Genomic DNA, 7,202 nt, shown 5'->3' on the forward strand with positions numbered 1-7,202 from the left:
TCCCCAGGCTACACAGGCAGACAGATTCCAAAATGGGTCTCTGCTGAGGCCCAAGTCTTTAGACTGACTGTCTTGTGTTCATTCAGCACGTGACACTGTGGGTCTGGAGGTCTGACTAGGCTCTGGCATTCCACCCCCACAACACCTGCCACCAAGTCTCGTTTCCTAGGTTCCTGTTCCTCCCAGATTGCTTTCTGAGGGTATCAGTGGCCTCCCTGTCACCCTGTCTGATGAACTATGTGCAAGTCTAAGCATTTTTTTTTTTTTTACTTCTCTGCTGCCTTTGCAGAGAACATCTCCTTGGAACCATGTGGCTGTTTGTTTCTGGTTCTCAAGTCTCTGGTCACTTCTTATTCATACTCTGTCCTGATTCTTTTTGTATCCCCCTCTTCTTAATCACCCAGGTCATGCAGTCTGTGGTCTCCAGATCTTCTGTTCTGTCCCTCTGTCATTCTTAGAGATGCTCTTTCAAGCACCTGTAGGAGCAAGACCCTTCTAACCAAGCCTGCCAGTCACCTAAAGTTCTGACTACCTAGTTAACCCTAATATACCCATAAAACATTATAGTACCTTGAAATTTCTAATAGTTTAGCATTTAAATGATGCTTTCCAGATTGTTCCCCTGTCTTCCTGTACTCTCAAAAGAGTACATCTTTTCTAAGACCCAATGTGTCTTGATGTATAGTTTGGGCGACATATTTAACATCTCCAAGGAATGTTCTCACTTGGATGGACAATTTACAAGATCTAATAAACCTTGTTGACAAACTAGGTCCACCACAATTCTGCGGAAACAGGTAGCTAAGCCTTAAACTTCTCTTTAGTTCTAGGGTTTCTTGGTTTTCTTTCCTTCCTCTCCTATATCTACTCACTGAGCCTAGGTCATTGTTTTCTCTGAACTAGTCTTGGGTTAGGCTGTATTCTCTGTGGCTACTGCCACTCTTTGATTTATCAGTCCAAGGATTTCCAAAGACTGATCTTCTAGTTTGTATTATCCCCCCATCAGGGTCAATGTTACTTTGACAAAAATATTTTCCTCTGGCACTTTTTACATCATAGATGTTCACAATCTGGTGACATTAAAAAGCCAGCAGTGTTTGCATCTGCAGAAGATTTTGTACCAGCTCTTTATTATCTCTTCACTACATCCAAACTCCTTTGCTTGGTTTTTAGGATTTTCTACCATCATCATATATCACCAAGTTCATTGTTTATATTATGCGTCAATGTGGAACTCCTTCAGCCAAGTGAGAAACACAAGGCTGGCTGACCCTTTTGCACAACCCAGCACTCCCTCATCCATACTTGTGCCCACTGTATTCTACACACCGTGAGTGCCAACTTTCTGTCCAACTTCAATTTTTCCCTTCAGTTTTAACCTCAGCCCTATCTCTTCCTATCCTAGTATTTCTTCTCCAGCCCTTCCCAACCTTCAAGATATGTGTTCCGGAGTAAATCTCTTATGCGCTATTAGACTAGCCCGAAGAGCAGAAGTTCCCAAATTTAACTGGAAATGAGCTTCATTAGGCTATGAGCTTCTTCAAGACAAGGATCGTGTCTTATTTAACTTTATAGCACCAGCATCTAGACCAGTGCCAGGTACATCATTTGAGTGCAATAAAATATACACTGAATAGACAAACACCACTCTAGGGTGTTGGCCTCATCGGCAGAAGAGTTTGAGCTTCCTCATCTGGAAAATGGTGCTCAGAATATCAACATCATAGGTAGTGAGCACTAAATAAGAAAAGTTATGTGAAGGTCTTAGCACAGAACCTGGCACAGAGAACTGTATATTTATGAGTTCGTACCCTCACATTACGTTTTTAGAACTGTCATCAGAATTGCAGAGTTCCTATAATTGCTCTTCTACAGCAGGGTAGTTTTGCTAGAGCCTCCTCTAGAGTAGTACCAAACTCAGGTATGAAGTTTGTAATTATCTATAAGGGAAACACCTGTTCCAACAGGAGAAAAATCCACAAAGACGACTGCTTACAATGCCTCTGGTTATGATTTTTGGTGTGGAGTTTGGCTGTGACAGTTGAGATAGACAGATATGCAGATATACACTGATTTGTCTTTTTCAGGGATTCCATAAATGCATACTCTGTTAGGACACCAGGCTTCATGATGGGATGGACCATTTTTCCATTCACTTCCTCACCTTTTTTTTTTTTGAGACGGAGTTTTGCTCTTTTGCCCAGGCTGGAGTGCAGTGGCGCGATCTCGGCTCACTGCAACCTCCGCCCTTCTGGTTTCAAGCAGTTCTCCTGCCTCAGCCTCCTGAGCCACTGGGACTGCAGGTGCACATCACCACACCCAGCTAATTTTCGTAGAGGCAGGGTTTCACCATGTTGGCCAGGCTGGTCTCAAACTCCGGACCTCATGACCCACCCACCTTGGCCTCCCAAAGTGCTAGGATTACAAGTGTGAGCCACCATACCTGGCCCCCTTCCTCACTTTTTATACAGGAGAGAAACTATATGATCAACAGGGTGAATAGTGTTTGGACACTCTGATGTGTTTATTTTAACACTGTACCTTATTTATATTCAGCAGGCAGAATGAAAATTTTTAATCCAGGAAAGCAGTTAGTTAAATCACTCTCATAGATTTAATAACTTTCATAGTTTTGGAGTGGCAGTTATCCCTAATCTAACTATGCCCTCAGTTTTCCTATCTGTAAAATAAGGGTAATAGTTTACTCTCACCCTCTTCTTAGGAATAGCAACTATTATGGTACAGAGGAAAGAGCACTGGAATGGGTGTCAAGAGAACTGAGCTCTATCCCACCTTTGCCTAGCTGTACAGCCCTTGGGAAAATCACTTCAACCCAGGCCCCTCACCTCCAAGAAGTCCAAACTAAGCAACCTCTAAGTCAGGTGAAGAGCTCTCTCCATATTCACTTGATGGTCATGCCGAGTTCAAGGCAGACCACCTCAGAATCTGTATCTGCCTACAAATACCATCAGATGTCCCAGATGTAGGAAAGAGCCACAGCGGTTCCAGTCAAAAGACTTGAGTTTGAGTCCCACCTACATGAACTGTCTGGCTTTGGGCATGATGCTCCAAGTGTCTGAGTGATGGAAGGATCACAAGAAATAGAGATGTACAGAGGGTTTATTCCAGGACTGGCTACAGCCACCCTGGCCCTAGCTCCTGTATACATCATCTCCTGCCCAAATACTATTTCGGAGAATATATATATATATATATATATATATTTTAATGAACTCTCTAAGATTGATCCCTTTGTCGGGGTATTTGAAGAAGAGAGAAGGGGCAACATAATAAGCCAGAGGGGACAGCATACCGAAATCCTGGAACTTTGGAGAGAAGGCTCTGCTTTCTCTATCATTATCTCACCCCCACTCTCAGGCCTGCCCCAGCCACACTTTGGCTCTCTCTCCTTCACCTTAGCTTGGTGGCATGTCACTTGGCCCATTCTGGATCGTGGTTTGGCTTCCGCTCTACTTGCGCAGTCCCTAGCTGTGTGGCCTGGGTCGGGGGGGAGGGGACATCCAGAAAACCCAGTTCTCAGAACTGTTCACACAGAAAGGGAACCTCAAAGAGTCCTACCCCACTTCACTTGGGATGTGCATCACGGCAAGAAATGGTGCCATGGCCTGTGGCCACCACGGCCACAGCCTAACTGAGTGCCCACCTCTGGTTCATAGCCAATGGCAGCCTTGAAAACACAGGACCTGAGTTACTCCAACCAACAGAACCAGTAGCTAAGGAGTCTCTTCTGTGAAAAGATGCCTGAATCTTCACCTCCAGCCCAACTACTCAGAGCTTTTGCTTTACTAAGACCAGAGAGACTATTTAGTGTCAGTTTTAAACTGCTGCTTGGGCCATTGTGACACAAGGAAAATGCACAGGCTTGAGAGTCAGACTGTCCTGAGTTGAAATCCCAACTTTGCTATTCACTGTTTAGGTAACATCTTAGCAAACTGCTGGGTCTGAATTAGGCATGTGTGAAATGGGGACACTGAGACTTCTGCACAGTTGCTGTAAAGGTTAAACAAAACTGCACGTTGTAAATTGCCCAGTCCTCGTCAAGCACCTAACTCAAGAGTGGCTGCTCACGTTTTTTTTTCTTGTTTCCTTCTCACCAGAGAAAGACTGAATTATCCCAAGTATGGCTTATTTATAAGAGTTTAAGAATTCTGCCAAAAGGCCAATCATGTAGTTATTGAACAAATTCCTGCCTGATTGTTTCCATTCAGGTAGTAAGGTGTCCAAAGTAAATGGATTCATTCGCAACATAGATCGCCCCTACAGCAGGACTGCTTGACAGCGTGCCTGCCAGCTGCTGTGCCCCCCGCCCTGCCCCACACCAGATTCCAGCCTGAGGTTTGAAGGAAAAGAGCCATCAAGTTTGTCTAGGATTTCTAGACACTAAGTAAAGATTATGATGGAAACTATCATTCACAGGATTAAAACTATTCTTTTTCCTGGGAAGCTCTCACTGATAGAGAGGCTTGTTCTGATTTCCAGATTTATATTGAGACCATTCATATGCACGCGTGTGTGTGTGAATGTGCGTGTGTGCCTCAGAAATAACTAATCCTAATACAGCAGAATGATTTGGCTTAGTCTATAGCAGCCAGTCTAATCAGAGTATTTCATAGTCTATCTCACGTCTTGCAGGAGTTTGTCCATCTTCATCAGATGGCTCATTAAGCCAGCCAAAATGACAAGCTCTACAATCCCATTGACCCCCTTGTTTCCTCATGTATAGATAAAACTCAGAACACATGAACTCAAAAGACACAGTGACTAGATTTGCAAAGTCCCAAAGAACCACTACAAAAACTTAGCTGCCACTTACAATATAAATGTTGCCATATCTTTGCTTTCATGTTAACTACCCTTCATATTTTAGGAAACTACAGTACAGTTAAAACTGAAAATATATCCAGACATAGCCAACACAAGTTACATCTTATAATTATTTATGCAAGTTCCTTAACTTTAAAGCCACAAACCATTTCTACAATAATTACCACACTGCAAGTACATACAATTTTAGTTCTGAAGGACAAACCTATATGCTTCTCTGTGATTTCATGGTGCATTGCTTTAAAAACATTTCTGCAATTCAACCTAAAACACCCAACTTTCTAACTTCCAAGCAAAGCCACCACAAAAATGAATTCTTCCTGCCTGAAGTCAGTAGCAGTAACAGAAATACAAGTCATAAGCAGCTTTTAAAATCAAATGTAATCATAATCTGCTATTGAGGTGCCTTTGCTTAGAGGAGCAACTGTAAGTCCCAAAATTTGTGGGATTGTGTTGGTTTTGAATGCCCTGACCCATCACCAAGCTTTGTATTCAGACAAAGCATCCCATTTTCTGGTTCCAAGAGAATGTCAGCATACAGTTCAATTTAAAGAGGTATTTGCACCTCAGAAAGGGCACCAAAAAAAAAAAAAGAAAAAAGAAAAAAGAAAAAAAAAGAAAAAGAGAGAGAGAAAGAGAAAGAAAGGAAAAGAAATAAAGAAAAGAGAGAAAGTGGTACAAGCAGTTCTTATAAAAAATAAAACGATGTGTCACTATCTCAACTTGCCTTTATTGAAACTGCAATTTTCTAGTCTGTTTTCTTAGATCTGCAGTATCTCTATGTAACACTGTTTCCAAGTTCAGTTAGGAGGATTTTTATTTCATCCCCATGAAACATCTCCTTTTTTATGCCCTTTGAGTACCCCAAGTGGGTTTATAATTACACAATCTTAATTGAAGGAGTACAGATGAAATAACAGTTTTTTCCCATTTCTAATTCCAATTTTCTGGAAAGACATTGAAGGCTTCAATCCCTGGGTACCTGAAAAAAGCAAACAAGGTACAGATGCCTGTAATTTTCCTATTTTAGTCTTGTAATGAATCTTTTCTTACGGCAATGAAAGCAAATGAAAAAACCAGTCCTTGAACACTTGCAACAAAAGACTACCACTTGCTACTGGAATTGACATTGGATTAAAAAGCTAAAGTTTGAAAGTAAAATTATTTTGCTACTCTTTAAATATTTAAGCAGTTTGAAAATACACTAGAAAATAAATACACATATTTCCCTAATAGTGCACACCCCTTGGTTGACATTCTGTATAGTCCTATTTTTGCCACGATGTGAATCTTTTCCCATCAAATGAAACCCTACAGAAATAAACTCTGAAACGGATAGATTGTTCCCCTCCTTCCATTCTCATGCCAATGAAATACTTCAAGTGAACTGTTTTCTGATCACAAATATCATGTTTGTTTGGTTTTTTTTTAAATCAAAAGCAGTCATTTAAAAGAATACATACTATTATTAAAAGTTAGTCAAGACCAACTAATAAGACCTCAAAATGAACATATTTCAAAGAATTTTGTTCTCTTCAATGTTGCATGAGTTCTTTTTTCCAGGAAAATGTGCAAATATCAAGGTTACCTGGGTCTGCTGGTCACTTCTAGTTTTGGACTCTTGAAGATGGTGAGTTTTGCTAATGATGCACGGCTGTTTAAGAACCGGGTGGCTTTTCTGGCAATCACTCTTCGTGTGCCATCTTTTATAAAGGTGCTTGTTGTTGCTAAGAGATCAGTTGCTTAGAGACCAAACCATTAAAAAAAATATATATGTCAGGGGCCAACATAAATTATAGTCAAATTTTGTCATTTCAGCTTGCCCCTGAATGTTTGGCTTTTGTAATAGATCGTAGCGTACCAAGAGAAGCCAATTACTAATCACAAATAGAAAACTGACCAGGAGGAGGAGAAAAGATCTGTGAGTACGCTCCCGTGAACAGAGAGAAATATCATGCCTCCCTTCCATGGAGTTACATTGTCGCTGGGCTCTCTGAAACTTTGTCTCCTCACGGGGGGTCCTAGACATACGTCGTAAATATAGATTTATGCACACACATAGATACCTGTCCCAGGAAAACTTGAGTGCAGGGTGGAGTATGAAGATGTGGGAATTGTGGAACTACTTTACAGTCTTTTCTTAAGGAAAATTAAGAGAAAATGCTCTGCTTACGAAAATGTATGTCAGAAATCTGAAGTGATCTTAGCCTTTAGCCAGATGTTTTATGTGTGAACATGATTGTCACTGCGTCAGGTTCAGTTGAGTACACCTGGGGCCAGGGGGGTGCTTGGATAAAATCTCTCTACCTTTTATTTTCTCTCCTGTACTGAGATAGCATCATCTGAGGGAGGAAATG

General features: G+C 41.3%; 1 long non-coding RNA gene across 1 annotated transcript; it reads right to left on the minus strand.

The window, feature by feature from the left end:
* Positions 1 to 5,714: 5,714 nt before the first annotated feature.
* Positions 5,715 to 6,668, minus strand: LOC108544829 (uncharacterized). Its single transcript, XR_001889963.1, has 2 exons — positions 6,434 to 6,668; positions 5,715 to 5,827 (listed from the first exon to the last, which is right to left on the minus strand). It is a non-coding gene; the product is annotated as an uncharacterized LOC108544829 (long non-coding RNA).
* Between the last annotated feature and the right edge of the window lie 534 nt (positions 6,669 to 7,202).

The sequence above is a fragment of the Rhinopithecus bieti genome, unplaced genomic scaffold (genome assembly GCF_001698545.2).
Source record: "Rhinopithecus bieti isolate Rb0 unplaced genomic scaffold, ASM169854v2 scaffold_27781, whole genome shotgun sequence".
Taxonomy (NCBI): Eukaryota; Metazoa; Chordata; class Mammalia; order Primates; family Cercopithecidae; genus Rhinopithecus; species Rhinopithecus bieti.